A 17,816-nucleotide genomic window follows, 5' to 3' on the forward strand; every position below is an offset into this window, starting at 1 on the left:
AGGGGCGGCAAGAGCCTTGGCCATTATCCAGAAGCCCAGGGGTGACAGATGCAGGCCATCTCTGGCAAAGCATCGAGGTCTGTCAGTCATGTCATCCCAGGCAGACAGATACATAATCCCCTTAGAATGACACCAGAAACTTAGCCAGTTGTTGAAATCAATCATTTTCTGCTTGTACTGTGGTATCATTCTGGGTGATGGTAGGATGCTATTCAGTGCTAGGGTCATACCCACCTGGGATACATAATCCGAGAGCTCCTCCATGTCTCTTTTCATGTAGTCCAGGGAGGTACGTCTCAGGTCATTCACACCCACATGTATAATGACAGAGTCATATTTGTACCTGTTGCTGAGGGACATGACTGCATGTGTTATGTGGTGGATCCTGGTGCGTGACAGGCAGCTGACTATTACTTTCTCCTTATTCAACCTAGTGAGTGGGACATCAGTGTGCCTCACTATTGAGTCACCTATGACTAGTGTGTTGGGCATGCTGTTTTGCCTTAGGGGGCTTTGGTTGAATGGCACACTGTTTAAGAGAGTTATATGTCTCGTGATTAGTGTTGTGTTGTGGTGGTCGAGTGTGTTTCTGCCTTGGAGATCTCTGCTGTTTGGGCAGATTTTTATTGAGAGCGTCTGCGAAGGTGGGTGTGTAGTTTGTGTTTTTAAACAAAGTGCTGGTGTGTGTTCTGGAGGGCTATGTGTTCCATGTGGTGTGGTGCAAGTGTTGACCTTCCCCTCTTGACTTCCGGTCTTCGCTGGAGAGTGCGTGGCTTCCAGTTTGGATGTATAAGTGCATCTCTCGCAAGTCTGAGTGTTGGGAGGGAAAAGCAGAGGGTTGTCAGTGTACATGAGGCAGTTACTACATTGCCTCAGGATGCCCAAGATCACCAGGTTAATAGGAGAATGCACAGGGAACTGCCCTTTAGACATGCCTGGAGGGGTGAACATTAATAATAAGTACTGGAGCTAATTCCTTGTAGAACGTTTAGTGCTGGTAACACTTTTGTGTGATACAATAATTGCTACAAGATGTCTGGTAAAGTGCTAAACTAATAAGCTACTAAAGTGTAGGAGAGGAGAGAGCTAGCAGATCTAAGGGAAAATTGAAGAGCAGACTTTGGCACCACTCAGAAGCTTTACAAATAGTCCTGGATACAGCAAATATGTATCTGGACTAGACTAGTTACAGGAAAGGTGGGAAACAAGTGCAAATGTGGCCTTTTAAACCAGAAAGTTGAAAGAGATGGAAAAATTGCCCAAACAGCCAATAAGCTACAATTTCTGGGCCAGAAACCACTCCTCCTGTGGTAGATAGGCTACCTAGTGCTTACCACTCCCACTGATAAGCTAGAAGGCTTCCCTCCAACACAGAAAGGCTTGGGGGCTCAGAAGCTTACATACAGTCCTGGATACAGCAAATCTGTATCTGGTCTAGACTAGTTACAAGAAAGGAGGGAAATAAGTACAGATGCAGGCTTTTAAAACTCTGTGGAACTTAAAAGTTGCTGAACAGATAGAAGAAGTAAAAGAAACAGTAAAAAGTTCAACTGTACAAGATATGAAATGGGATGAAGTAATAATGGCCAGAGAAACTGAAACAAAATTAAGAAAATCCTCTAGCTGGAAAATCCCAGGCCCATAGTATCTAACCTCTGGCTAAAAGTATTGCCACTGTTACACAAAGATTTAGCCCTGAGTAAGAACTACTTATATGTGCACCACAAACAGACACCAACCTAGTCAACAACAGGAAAAATTATACTCCAGATTAAGAATTAACCTGAAATATATCCTAAAAATTATGGACCAATAACTTGTCTTTTGATGATGTATAAACCGGGTTCCGTTCAGAAGCTTGAAATACTGAAATCTCGAATTTCAGCATTTCGAGCCCAAGAAGCCAAATCCACATAATAGCGAAAGTTTAGAAGAGCGAAATTTAAAACCTCGAATACCGAAGGTTTTGAATTTCGCGCTTCTGAAGTTCAGCTATGGTCATGTATTCAGGTAAGTGTGTGTGTGTGTGTGTGTGTGTGTGTGTGTGTGTGTGTGTGTGTGTGTGTGTGTGTGTGTGTGTTAAGGGGTTTGGGTAGGGGCTGTGGTGTGTGTTAGTGTGTTTTGTTGCTGTGACGTGTGTGTGCGAAGAGAAAGTAGCTTGTGTGGTGGTGTTTTGTGTGTGTTTGTATGTACTGCGACCTCAGAGTGAGAATATTTAAGTAGGGGGGTGTGGGAGGTGCAGCCCCTCATATGGGGGGGGTGAAGGGTGGCTTGCCCCCCTGCTCTCATGTAGTAGAGTGGTTGTGTGTGTGTGTGTGTGTGTGTGTGTGTGTGTGTGTGTAGTAAAACCGTGAAATTCAAAACTCCCGGTATTCGAGGTTTTGAATTTCGTGGTTTTTAGTTTTCATTGTTTTGTGGATTCCACTTCTTGGGCTCGAGATACTAAAATTCGAGATTTCAGTATTTCGAGCTTCTGAAGTGAATCCATAAACCATATACTAGAATTTCTGCAGACAGAATTTATGATCCTTTAGAAGGATGTGCCTCCTCAAAACTGATTACACGTAAAGATCTGCAATCATAGGACTGCATACATGTCTACTGACCTCATCAGATCCAAACATAGTGAAAGTTTTGAAATGTGAAGAGAACAAATCTAAGATTACTTCCTTGCTTAGTTTAGCGTAAGCATATCGGTGTCAAGCAGGAATGGAAACCAAACCAGAAGCAGACAAAAATCAGGCAACAACTAAATTTGCCAAAAAACAAAAGAAAGTAAAGAGCAGGATCAGATGAGAAGGCAAGAAATGTGAAATAGGAGCCCCTTTTAGAACCCATCATTGCTCTAATCTTAAACAACTAGGCTGGCTGGAACTACAAAATCAAATACGACTACAGCAACTTACTATCACCCACAAAATCTTCTATCAACCTTCTAACACCACAATACTTAGTACCCTTATTACTCCTTATAGAAATCTATCATCCTTGCGCTCCACTACAAAGCTACTAGCAGCACCCTATAAATCCAACAACAAAGCTGGAGACTGTTTGTTCGCCAACTGTATTGCACCTATCTGGAACAAGCTCCCTCATGAACTCACCACTATTATTTCTCTACCCACTTTCAAGAAGCAGCTAAAAACTATGCTTAAGTCTCAATGGCTCTGTCCTTGTACTAACCCTGACTAAACTATTATTCCCTCTACCCTTTTCACCCCCTCAAACCTTTTCTAGGTTAGTATAGTATTTGTGTTTGAACCTTCAAAAATCAGCTAAATCATGTGCTTAATTCTTATTAGCTCTGTCCTTTACAAACCTTGACTAAAACTTTCTATTCTCTATTTTCTCACCCTTTATATTCTCCCTTAAAAATAAATAAATAAATAAATATTTATGCTTGCTTATTTTCACTATTGTAAAGTATTTTTGCTAGTAATACTTATGAACCAGTTTTTTTCTCTGTAACACCTACTTTTGTTTAATATTTCTTATTTGAATGTATAACATACTTGATTTTACTAACCCATTTTTATTGTGGAGCTTTTCTCCCCGGGCCTCTACTGAAAATGGACATGTATCCAGCTAGACTAGCCCGGTCAACAAATGTAAAATAATAAAATAAAATAAAAATAGACATAAGTATAGTTGCAAGTACAGAAAACTCCTGGAGGAACCACATGTCGATTAGCGTCCCATGATAGTGGACTACATACGTTGGTTTACAAAGTTCATTGAACATGTGGGAGAAACAGACAAATGCACAATTGCGGGTTCTGTAAAAGAGAACTGGAAACAGTCACAAATCTCTTTGCTGGGTGATATGCACTAATGGCAGAGGGCCTGTATACTGAGAGGCATAATTATGTGGCAAGACAGTTTCATTGGGTATTGTGAAAACATTACAACACTGAATTAGCTGAGAAGCATTGGAAACATGAGCCTCAAAGCGTTATAGAAAATAATGAACTGTATATGTCATGGAATCAGCCATTACCAACAGTCTAAAAAATAAATGCAAGAAAAAAATAGATATAGTAGTCCATGAAAACAAGGCAAAAGTAGCATTGATCGTTGAAATTGCTATACCCAGTGATTACAGTGTCTTACATACAGAGAGACACAAAGTCATAAAATACCAGGATTTGCAGGCAGACATGAGGGCAATGTGGAAGAAGGATAACTAGACAGTTCAATAGCAGTAGTAGCAATGAATGTCATAAAAAAAGAATTTACAGTCATATTTCGATATGCTACAGATACATGTAACTCTATATCAATTGCAGAAGGAGTCAGTTCTGGGCATATTGCAGGTGCTCTGAAAAGCACTTTTGGCTAGCATCAAAGATTGGAACAATACTAATTTCATGAACTTTAATCATATTTTGACTTAGGAATGGGTTCCATTCCCATCATGGTATTAGAAACCAAAAACATTGAGTGAAATTAAACTGGGAATAAATGAAATAAGTCAGTATTTTGTGGTTAAAGCATCTGAAAAAAGTCCCATCCAAACATAACACAGATTTGCTGTATAGTATGTTACTAATAGTTTGAAACTGCATGGTAGCAAATGCTGACCATGCTTAGTTAAAGTCCATCCGTGGTATCAATGTATTTTTAAGTAAGTTATCTTATCTTTGGTCTTATTTTTTACCCTCATTACCAAACTTATTATCATGCAACTAAAAAGACACTGAAATGCTGAACTATGTACACAAATAAAAATAAATGAACTACCAGGATAATAATGAGATTGTCCTGGTGGTTCCTTTATTCATATACTTTCTGTTTATTTACTTTTTAAAATTTTTTTAGCTTATTATTACACGTCCATTCCCACCTTTTTTTGTGTGCCTAGTGTTCAGGTATAATAAAACTGACCCATTTATTCCTTTTTCAGATGTTGACAGTGGGGGAGCAAGGGAGTTGCTCACCATCATATTTGATAATAGGCCTACAGTTTCACACACTTAATCCTAATCACATCGCTGGCTGTTACTTCATTACATTAACTAGGCCTACGGTATCCTTGCTACCACTAAAATGCAGAATGACAACACCTAACTAGAAATGGGCTTGAAAAATAATCCAGTCTAATTACCTGACAAGGGTTTGTAAAATTCAGCACATTTAATATACGTCCCTGTCACAAAATCATTACAGTCTTACAAACTGACTGTGTCAATGATGCCATTTACAGGTTATGCATTGAACATGTGATTGTACATAGCCCATATTGAGTTTACTGGGTATGTAAGCAATCTTTTTATGAGATATTTCTTTCATGATTGATATATATATATATATATATATATATATATATATATAAGTGTGTGTGTGTGCGTGCGTGTGTATATATGGAAGAAAGTGTGTGTGTGTCTGTATATATGGAAGAAAATGTGTGTGTGTGTGTGTGTGTGTGTGTGTGTGTGCGCGCGCGCATATATGGAAGAAGTGATTTTATCAATCTGTATTGCATTTCACTTTGTCAGAAAAAAATTACATTAGAGTGGTGGTGTTTGGTGTAGTGAAATTTCAGCATTAGTATACTTAGAGGTACAGAGGGATGTGGTTCCTTAGAAAAACACTAAGTCTATGTATTTTCATTTGAATTCAGTGGATAGAAGTATGAATGCTAATAGCTGTTTTATTGACTCCCAGTGTACCTTCACATTGATGAATATGTGTGCGTGTGTGTGTGTGTGTGTGTGTGTGTGTGTGTTTGTGTGTATGTATATAATATATGGTGGATTTAGGCTCTGGCGCAGAGGCACGCGCCACCCCCTTTTTGGTGCTGCGTCCGAGAAAACTATCTGCTAATTAAGATAACAAAAACAACAAAAAATGCCTTCTGAAAGAGTTAAAAGGGAGCATGTCAAAGTTCCAATGTTTTGGCAACATTTTTTATTGTATCACTGCAAAACTTTTCTTTTAAAAACAAGAAAACTGTCTTTCCTTTCTACTTTTTTTTTTATTTTCTTTGCAGTTTTACAAGTTTCTATAAACAGGGCATTCATTCTGCTTTGAACTTTACTCAGGAAGAACCTCCCATCACGGATGCTTCGTATTTTTTGTCCCACCCTCCACCTTCACTACTTTAAGTATGCCCTTACAAACATTCCTGGTATTGTTTTTCTTCCCCAGGTGAACAAAACCTAATGGTAGTATTCTGCATTCACATTGAGTGGAGGCATATTGCGTCAAATAAACATGATCGTCACAGGAGCAATCTTTCTACCTGTAAATATACTTTCACACTGTGTCTGCACTATTGTTTTAATATAAAAGAGTGAATTGTGGTATTCTTGGTATAAGCATTAACTGACTGAGGTTTTGTGTGATCGGTCTCACATACTTGTGGATGCTGCATGTATCTGATAATCTTTTTTTTTTCTTTTATAATGTAATTTTCTTTTAGGAACAATCAGGCAAATGACAATTTGTTTGTGTCTTTTGGCTTTTCCTGGTTAGGGGTCGCCACAGCAGAACTCTGGTCCGCTAATGATTGGCAGTAGATTTTTACGTGCCGGGTTGCCAGCCCTGATGCACAACCTTCAACGAAGGTACGCCCATTCACGCATGTCTCCACACAGAAGATGCTTTAGCTGAGAATCGAACAGGACAATGTCTTACTGTGAGGCGACAAGTCTCCATGAAATAACAGAACCATGGGAGGTCCATAAGTTGTCAGCTAAACAAGAAAGTCTGACATTGGGTGCTGAGTCTTGTAATCTAAATATTTTTTTTAAGGTAAATTTAAAGTAAAATTGTTGTTCCCGGTTGCCGATCGTGATTGCGGTAGCGCGTCTCCGCTATTTCACAGATACCTTTTCATTAGTCCGCTTGGTCTAACAAAAAGGAAAAAAAAAGACAAATAAAAAGAATGTGCTTTACTGTGTATTTTGCAGCAGAAATATCAATATACATCTCAGCTGTCCCTTTTTTTGCAAGATGCCTCTGACTTTCCCTGATATCTTGCCATGTTCCATATAAAATGTTTGATTTTGTGACAAAGCGTTGGGGACAAAGGTTAGTCAGTATTCCTGTATGTGAGACTTTCCTGCTTCTTTTTGTTTAGAAAAAGTCTGTTGATGCAAAACTCCAGTTTATTTTAACAATGAATTTTACTATCAGGTCTGCTTTTATAAAATTACAAAGTTGCTTAAGTAAAGGATTTGTGTTAGCATAAATTTTCTGAAGGAAATAGAAGTCTGCAACTCAAATGTATGTCATTATTTAGTAACTTCAATCTCCAATGACTGCAAACGTACCAAACAATTTAGGAGTAAGAGATCAAAAATTAAAGTAAATACCTGGTTATTTTTTAAAGTGTAATATTTTAGATGTAAAATGCTTCCTCCAACTCCATTAACATATATTACAGCAAGTTTGAAACATTAGGCGGAGGAAGTATTTTACATCAAAAATATATTAAAAAAAAAAAAAAAATAATAAAAAAAGTAAGTAAAACAACGATTTTACAGATACCCCATTCTCTAAGAGCAATGATGCCCTCCATGGTGTGTGTTAACATGCAATTAATGCCCTACTGTGGGTGTAGAGGCCCTCCGCCTGTGATATCAGGCCTCATAACACACTTGGGCAGGCTTTAATTACACAATAACACAAAACCCTGTTGGGCATTATTGCTTGATTTTTGAATGACCACTTGTGCTACATTTATATAAAAGTAATCAAACCATATTAGTACATTCACATTTACAAATGTTATACATTATATATATTGTTATATGTCATATAATCAAAGCAACATTACATAAACCGTTCCTCCTCCAAAACATATTTCTGCATGTATTGTTCCCTTTATTTCCATTTTTCTATGTAATTTACTCCGACCCTGTTCTAAAGATCCCACTTCCTGTTCTTTTATCTCTATTATAATATTTACTATGTCAAGAATAGTTGGTTTAGATTTTAATTTCCATTATCTAATAACTCTTACCATTCAGACTGCAGTGCTAAACACTGCTTTGCAGTCTTTATACAGAATTTGACTAAAAGTGCTACTGGTTTCATAATAATAATAATAGTAATAACACTGTATGCCTAGAACTACAAGCATCAATCTTGTTTTCTGTACCCTAGAATGTTAAGACTATATTGGGGACTGTTGAAACTGCACAGGGAAATCACAGTGGACATTATTTGAACAAAACAGATTACACAACTAAATGCTGCACAGCTCAGCTAGCTCTGCCTCGATCCAGATGTCAGTGTTGAATTTCGCTATTGGGAGAAGTACAGATACATATACTTGGTCAAAGATGTAGAAGTTTATCTGGTGGCTGCCAAAAAAGCAATTATTAGATAATGGAAATTAAAATCTAAACCAACTATTCTTGACAGTGAATATTATAATAGAGATAAAAGAACAGGAAGTGGGATCTTTAGAACAGGGTCGGAGTAAATTACATAGAAAAATGGAAATAAAGGGAACAATACATGCAGAAATATGTTTTGGAGGAGGAACGGTTTATGTAATGTTGCTCTGATTATATAACATATAACAATATATATAATGTATAAAATTTATAAATGTGAATGTACTAAGATGGTTTGATTACTTTTATATAAATGTAGCACAAGTGGTCATTCAAAAATCAAGCAATAATGCCCAACAGGGTTTTGTGTTACTGTGTAATTAAAGCCTGCCCAAGTGTGTTATGAGGCCTGATATCACAGGCGGCGGGCCTCTACACCCACAGTAGGGCATTAATTGCATGTTAACACACACCATGGAGGGCATCATTGCTCTTAGAGAATGGGGTATCTGTAAAATCGTTGTTTTACTTACTTTTTTTATTATTATTATTTTTTTTTAATATATTTTTGATGTAAAATACTTCCTCCGCCTAATGTTTCAAACTTGCTGTAGTATATGTTAATGGCGTTGGAGGAAGCATTTTACATCTAAAATATTACACTTTAAAAAATAACCAGGTATTTACTTTAATTTTTGGTCTCTTACTCCTAAATTGTTTGGTACGTTTGCAGTCATTGGAGATTGAAGTTACTAAATAATGACATACATTTGAGTTGCAGACTTCTATTTCCTTCAGAAAATTTATGCTAACACAAATCCTTTACTTAAGCAACTTTGTAATTTTATAAAAGCAATAATTAAAATCTGTTTCTATTTTAGAGCCTTTGTTCCTCCTTTATTTTAGGCTTTATCCAGATTTTTCAATACTCTCTGCTGCTGCTGCTGCCAGTAGTCATCTCACTCACTTTCTCACAGACACACACACACACACACACACACACACACACACACACACACACACACACACACACACACACACACACACACACACACACACACCTCTGCTTCAGAAAATGCATGCCAATGGGAACCGTGTTATTCTAGCAGCTTTATAAGTTTATAAGAGGAATATTTAAAATCCGTCCCTATTTTCTGTCTTTTGTTCCCCCATTTTTTTTTCTTTCTCTGTCCAGATTTCTTGTGCTAAGAGGTTGAGAGGTATGTAAATCTCTTAACTAATGCTGCCAGGGGAAAGGTCAATGACACACACACACACACACACACACACACACACACACACACACACACACACACACACACACACACACACACACACACACTTACTTTCCCTGTTTCATTTATTTTGTTAAACTGGCTAAACAGCAAAAGTGCTAATTAGCAAGTGTAAAATAATAGTTCAATCGATCTCTCTCTCTCACTCATACATGCATACAATCTCACACACAGATATAAAAACAAACACATCCTTTTCTTTTTTTAATTCTTTTCTTTATTTTACACTCGCTAAACAGCTAAATCGCTGCTTAGTGAGTGTAAAATAATGGTGGCCGTTAGTTTTTTTCTGTTCAAGCTCCACAATAGCTTGATATGCTGCCAAGAAGCTGCAAACTCATTTTTTATCAGGCATTACTTGTACACTAACACCTTGCTGGAGACCTTTCGTTCTCCAATCAAGATGTTGATGTACAGTTTGCCCATTCTCTATAAAGGTGCTTAAAAATGGAATGGTAGCTGCTCCAAATCGCTATAAGTATACCTCATTGTCTACATACTGCTTCCACCTTTTTTTGTTTGTTTGTTGCAGCTTGCCTTCCCGTATCCTCCTTCTATTGTCTGTCATATCTGTCAGACAACCCATTCAACAAAAGTAAATAAAAAAATACATTTTCTAATGCTGAAAACTGAGTCTTTCATGGCTTTTACACTGATTCTTGTATAAGGTAGAACAGTATCAACATTTTTTAGCTTTTTCTACTAGCTGAGGTTTAATTACCCATGCTTCTAGAGATGACTTAAGAATCAAAAATGTCTCTTATAGTTTAATGGGTTTCCACATGGATTTTCAATAAATGTGAGTTAAGGAAAAAGAAGTTTACTGTTGTTCATACTGTTTTCAATGTGAGACTGTTTTGTTTAGTTCAACAGAGGGCTGTCAGACTTTTTACTGTAAAATCTGAGAGAGAGAGAGGTTTTAATTTAAATCCAAATCTCTGTGATCATTGTAAAACTAAAGAAGAAAATAGTATGTACATCGAGGTTTGAACAATGTTTTATGGTAACCAATGAGAAATGGCCAAATAATGGAATACTGGTATAGCAGAATGTTTTGGGGGACATATCTCCCTTTGCTATACGATAGTAAGGTGTAAGAACTGTAAAGTCTTCACTAGCTCTTGCCAAAATCCCCAACTTGAACAGTGGGAAGAATAGAGCGTTTAAAAGGGTTACTTCTCAATTTTACTATTAACTTAATAATTGGGGACTTATCTCCCATTATTATAAGATAGTAAGATATAAGAGCCTGAAATAATACTGCTCCACCCTTGTGGAAGCTTTACTGGCCTTTGTCTAGGTCTGTGCTGTGGTTGCTGTCAGCTTATCCCTAACTCTTTGTTATGTAACCTTATTCAGCTTATCTTTGCTTCCATTGAACTTTAGTGTGCCATTAGCTAATGGGCTTTTTATTTTGCACTACAATAGCTTTGCACTCTCTATTGGAACTGGCAAAACCTCTTACCTTTTACTTTTATGTAGAAACTGAGCTTTAGCTTAAATCCTTTAAACGCTGCAACTCACTATGTCTGCTTTTCTTTTAGGGCTTTCTAAACAAGTCATTATTTGATAAAGGTGAATCTTCTGTTTAATTATTGTATTTTTAGAATCAGAGCCTCAGCCGTGTCCTTGGAAATGCTTTAATTTATAGCATTTTCTGATGCGGGAGTGTGTCGCCCACTCTGTTACATTCTGAATGGTCCTTACAATGAAGCATGCATCTTGCGCTCTAAAAGCATACCTAAAGATATGAGAGCATCTGCCTAACCTGATAGTCCTGCCTTTCTGATTTCAATATTCTCCTTTTACTGTATGTATATTGTAGACTCAGTCATACTAGAATATTAGACCAGAAGCCTCTTCCTACCAGTACTTTTGAGATTGTCTGCTGGCTGATAATTTAAATTTTATTATAATTTAATTGCCTTGATACCTGAACTTCTGAAGTTGTTTACTGGGTGTTAAATTGTACATTTGATGTGACTGTTTTGCCATTTCATTCATATATGAATTTATCTGACTATCGTGCCTCTTACTGCAGTGATTTAGGATATAATACTACTAATTACTTGGTGACATTTGACACTAACTGCTTTACTGATGGAAGGCAAGGTTTGTCTTTACTATTTTATCTACCCAGTTAAGGAATATACAGTTTAGTAATTTATGGTGCATCCTACATCTATCTGTTATTTTTAAATGCTGTAATAGTAGCTTAGTACAAGTTGTTTTTTCTGTACTAAAGTTCATTCTTTTTTCCCCACTGCACCTTCTCTACATTTTCTATCACAACATGTACCCAGCTGTCTAGCTCTACATCCTGTCCTTGGAAACTGACTCCACTGACCCGATGGCTAAGGACCTACTCAAACTTGCTGTTTCATTATAGCATCCTCTATCCAGCTCCCCAAAGGTTTTAAAATAAAACAATAAGGAACCAAAAGTATGTTGGTCATATAAACCTTACAATTTAATCTAGAATTGTGGCAACTACTTTGTGGTGCTATAAGGTCATTTTGTAGCTGGGAAAGCCAGTAGCCTCACCCTTCCAGCCTGTGTACCCCCTCCATACTAGCATATCACCTCTAACTACTAGCCTCTTCTAACCTAACTCCTAATCTATCCACTCACTCTTAGAACCTCCTGTTGCACTTCTGATTTTGCTCACTAGGTGGCATCCTAATAAGCTATATCTTTAATATACTAATTTACCAGCCCTAGTTCCACTTAGCTTGCCTGCTACCCCTTATCTTAATCCACTTCCAATCCTCTGGCCAAGCTGCTTCTTGTAAGTAAACTTTACCTCATCTTTTTTTATCCTTCCAACCACATTTCTTTTTCACAACCTCTTTATTCACTTCTAAACTTTACTTACCACATATTCTAAGCTTTTCTCACTGATTGTTCTTCATAGGCTTCTTCCTTCTGTTGTCTCTACCCACTCCATTTGCCCTGTGGGCTCACTCCGTTCCCCTACCCTACCCCCAAATCTCACCCACACCCACTAACCCTAGACTTATACTTCCTAACCACACCCCCTTTCCCATCCTACCAATCAGAGGTTCCCACATCTCTAGCTAATTATAGCTAACCCTTCCACCACTTATTTTTCTTCCCTTGATCCAACTATTTAAGGTGATTAATTTTATCTTTTATCTAGTTACTTGTCTCACCTCTGTCCTAGTACCCTTATATTACCCTGAAACTATATAGCAGTATGCCTATAACAGTGAACTCTACTAGAACTAAGTTAATACTCATTACTTCACTCATATCTATCCTTATCTCAGCCTATCTCCTACCCTACTTTGAAAACCTCAAGTATTTCCAGTTTCATTATCCTCCAACACAAACATCCACACTAACTCCTATCTTCTACAACCATATAAACATAACTTACATACCTAGCTAACTGCTATCCAAATATCACAGACTGGCCCACATTAAATTCTATAATCCCACCTCCAGGAAAGTTCAATATCTAATTAGCTACACACACTATCCATTACTTAGATTAAAGAAAACAATCTTTAGTAGATGGAGACATCCATCCTAACCCTGGTCCAACAAATGTCTCAACAATTGAATCTTGTCATCCAAATTCCTTTACCCCACTCAACACCACAAAACCCCTAACTCACTCCTGATAGCATACCTCAATATCCGCAGCATAAACAATAAAATTCCCCATCTTCATGCTCTCCTAGATGTTCACTCATTTGATATACTATGTTTGACAGAAATTTGGTTAAAACCTAGATCTGAGGATAATGAAATTATCCCACCAGGATACAATATATTGAGACAAGATCATACAAAGTGTAAGGGAGGGGGAGTAGCAATTATTTTTAAAGACAGCCTACATGTTGCCATTTCACCTTATAATCCCCCTCAGGATAATAAGGCAGAAGTCCTTATTTCCAGAATTCAGCTTAACTCAAATAAATCCTTGTATATCATCTGCATCCTGGCAATAATTCTAGTACTCTTGAGGATATCCTCAGCTGGATTTCATATACTTTCTCACAAGAAACTATAATCTTAGGAGACTTTAACATTGATTGGAAGTGTGTTAACACTGAACATCCTACTTCTCACATCAATCTTCATGGCTTCACTCAAATCATCAACTCCTCTACCAGAATTAACAAACCAAATAATAAAGAGAGTACCTTAGATTGGATTCTTATTAATAACCATATCCAACCATATAAGGTAGGAATCTTAACTGATGACATAAGCGACCACTCTCTGACCTACATTATCAGACTAAAATGTGATATTTCCCATCCTCCAACATATAGAACTTCAAGGTCCAATAAATACTTTAACCCAGGACTATTTCAGTGTGAGTTGATTGCCTGTGACTGGACTCCTCTAAAAACACTCTCACTTGAAGAGGCAGTCAAATACTTCAATGAAAAATTATTGACTATCCTTGACCAGCATGCTCCTAAATGCTCTATTAGAATCAAGTCAAAACCTGCCCCCTGGCTCACAAAAGAAACCAGACAGAAAATCTTAGTCAGAAACAAAGCTTGGTCTAGGTGGCGTGCAACCCAAAATATTACTGACCAGCAAACATTTAGACAGTTGAGAAATGTAACAAAAAAGGCTATTCTCTCAGATAAAAAGAACTTTTATAGCAAACTACAGCAAACAAACCAAATTAATCCACAAAGGTTCTGGGCAAGTATCAACAGACTTCTACACCCAGGTCACTCCAACACACCAACCCCACATGATGCTAATCATAATACTCCCAACAAAACTGCTAATACCTTTAGTACCTTCTTTACAGAGGCCATTCAATCTCTAGCCTGCCAGCTACCGCCTGATAACTCTAGCCTTCTTACCTCCTCTTCAAATCCCCTTCCTACTTTCTTTCTGCAACCCATCACCACTAACTTCATCTTTAAGCTTATCCAAAAACTTAAGCCATGTACTCCTTCAGCTGACCAAATTCCAGCTGAATATTTGCAAAAAGCAGCCAAAGCAGTAGCCTATCCTATATCTATCCTCATTAATAGAACCATAAAAGAGAGTTCCATCCCTGCCAGCTAGAAAATCTCTCATATTATACCATTACACAAAGGGGGCAACTCAAATGAATATTCTAACTATCGGCCTATTGCCCTACTATCACCCTTAGCAAAATTAATGGAAAAATGCATTCATCACCAGCTCCTTGCCCATTTAATTCAACATAATATACTAGCTAACAGCCAACATGGATTTAGACCATTTCACAGTACTACTACTGCCCTCTTATCCTTCACTGACTCCATTAACAGAAACCGTAATGACAATGTTCTCTCTTCAGCACTCTTTATTGATCTTTCAAAAGCTTTTAATATGGTAAACTATACTCTCCTTATTAATATTCTTAAATCTCTTTCACTTAGCAATCAAACTGTACAATGGTTTACTTCCTACCTTAGTAATAGGCAGCAGGCAGTGCTCTGGGAGAATAACCTTTCTTCCAACCTACCTGTAATCCTAGGGGTCCCTCAAGGTTCCATTCTAGGACCTCTCCTATTCTCAATATTTATCAATGATCTATACCTAGCTATTCTTCAAGCCACCTGCAAACAATATGCAGATGATTCAACACTCATATGTTCAGCAAACTCTGCATCAGAACTGCAATCCCTATCTCAGAAAGTATTTAGCACAGTAGAGACCTTGTTCTTAAAATGTTGCCTCCTCCTGAATCCCAAAACAACAAAGCTCCTCCTCTTTACACCTACTCGCAAGTCCTCCCCCATTGATTTCTCAGTCATATCTAACAATGGCACTCTCATATCCCCTGACTCTACCACCAAACTCCTAGGTATTACAGTTGACAATAATCTCAACTTTGACACCCATATTAATAACACTATAAAAACAGTCAACAGAAAAATGGGGTCCCTATACAGGATTAAGCCCTTCCTTACCCCAGATGCTTGATCTGCCATTGCCCACTCCCATCTTATCTCTACACCTCTCTATGCTTCCTCCATATATACGAACCTGTCATAAAATAATCTTCTCAAATTGGCCAGCTGTTATAATCACATCGCCAGATTTGCCACTGGTAATCCATTCCAAACCCATCACTGTCTGAATCTAAAGCAGCTAGGCTGGCTTGAACTACAAAACCTCCTACAACTTTTACAACTTACCATAGCCCACAAGATCCTAAATAATCCAAACAACACTCCTATACTTTCAAACCTCATGATCCCCTATAAAAATCTTAATTCATTATGATCTTCTAATAAAATACTAGTCAGCATAAGTAAGTCCAATAACCTGGCAGGGGACTCACTATTCTCTAACACAGCTGGTAAAAACTGGAACCTACTACCTGAGGATTTTACTTCACTTCCTTCCTTGCCGCTCTTTAAACAAAAACTCAAAGATCACCTAAAATTACACTGGTTATGCCCTTACAGCAACCCTAACTAATCTTTTTCTCCCTTATTTTGTATCATCTCTTAAACTGTACTTTGTTTACTTGTTTATTTGCTGCTTACTACCAATTAAAGCAGGAACTGGAACCAATGGATACTTTGACTTTAATCCCTCTTGATGCATCAAGTATGATTTTTGTTCCTTACCTTACTTATCATTCTGTATATCACTGTATATAGTTTTTGTCTCAACTTTATGTATTCTGATACTTTTGTTATGTATACCCTTATTTGTAGAATCTTGATTATATATGTATATGTCACTGTATTTATGTTATTACTGCTTTTCATCACTGGAGCTTTTCTCCCCGGGCCTCTACTGAAAATGGACATATATCCAGCAAGACTAGCCCGGTTAACAAATGTAAAATAAATAAATCAATAAATAAATAAATAAATGGTCTGTTACCCTGCCTACAGCCACATTTGACAATGATCCAGCTGGTTTCATGGAAAGGACGTTATAGGATTTAAAATAGAGTCTGTCTAAACAACATAAAGTTACATGTGAACTGTAAAAGGAGTTTGTCTAGGCCATGTTGTGCTTCTTCTCTGTTGAATGTTCAAAGATGGAAGACATGTTTGTTTGTACATGAGATGGTGCTCCTGGTTTTCATTGATAAGCTGTTAAAAGAAACAGGACTGGTACTCAGAAGTGTGCCAGTCTGCAACACTACAAATGTGATTTTTTTTCCCTTTAAAGCCAGGCAATGAATTATTACTTCAGAGAGTTATTTTTGAATGCTTAACAATACAGCTCTGTAAATATTGGATTTGATAAGATTTTATTTAATGCTAGATATTAAAATGTTTACAGAATGTGGTTTGTTTCATTTTGATCATTTTGTCACTGAATCTTTAATGCATTTTAAGTATACTTTCTTTCTGCTGGTTGTTAGGGTATAGTTTATGCCTCTTTGCTAGGTTTTATTTAACATTTTCAGAAAGGGGATGATAAATGAAAATAGGGAAAATAAAACTGCTTGTAATTAACATTGTCCCTGCACTAGGAACACTAGCTGTATAACACTGCATTATATATAAATCAATTCCACTTAAGAGAGGTCATGTAGTCAGTTGTCTAGGAACTTTCTGATGGATTTCACTAAAGTTCCTCTTTGCATTATGTTTATGAATGTGAATAAACCAGCATGTGTGTGTGTGTGTGTGTGTGTGTGTGTGTGTGTGTGTGTGTGTGTGTGTGTGTGTGTGTGTGTGTGTGTGTGTGTGTGTGTGTGTGTGTGTGTGTGTATGTATGTGTGTGTGTCTATTTTGGTTACAGTTAGCAGTATGGACAAGCCGCAGTTGTCCAGCAATATATTAAAGCTTGTTTGGGAGGTACTGGTGCAAGAATGAAACTGAAGAGTCAGTGTCTAGCAATTGCCCAGGCAATGAGAAGTGTTTAAGGTGCTTTTTTTGTTGTTGTGTGTGTGTGTGTGTGTGTGTGTGTGTGTGTGTGTGTGTGTGTGTGTGTGTGTGTGTGTGTGTGTGTGTGTGTGTGTGTGTGTGTGTGTGTGTGTGTGTGTCTGTGTCTGCATGTAGTTAGGGGAGATGGGTCAGTCCTCTTCCCCATTATAGCATTAGTAACTTTTATAAGACTTATATGGATGTCAGGAAACTTGCTGTCAATATGTGTTAGAAGGAATGTTCAGGTTTACTTTTTTATGATGAGCTCTCCTTTTTTGCCTGACATTCTACATACAACTGTTCCATAGGAACCTTTGTCATGGCTGTGCTGTGTATTTCAGAACTTAGCACTGGTGGAAAACCTTCTATGT

The sequence above is a fragment of the Protopterus annectens genome, chromosome 17.part0, assembly GCF_019279795.1.
Source record: "Protopterus annectens isolate FY-2018-M chromosome 17.part0, PAN1.0, whole genome shotgun sequence".
In the NCBI taxonomy this organism is placed as follows: domain Eukaryota; kingdom Metazoa; phylum Chordata; order Ceratodontiformes; family Protopteridae; genus Protopterus; species Protopterus annectens.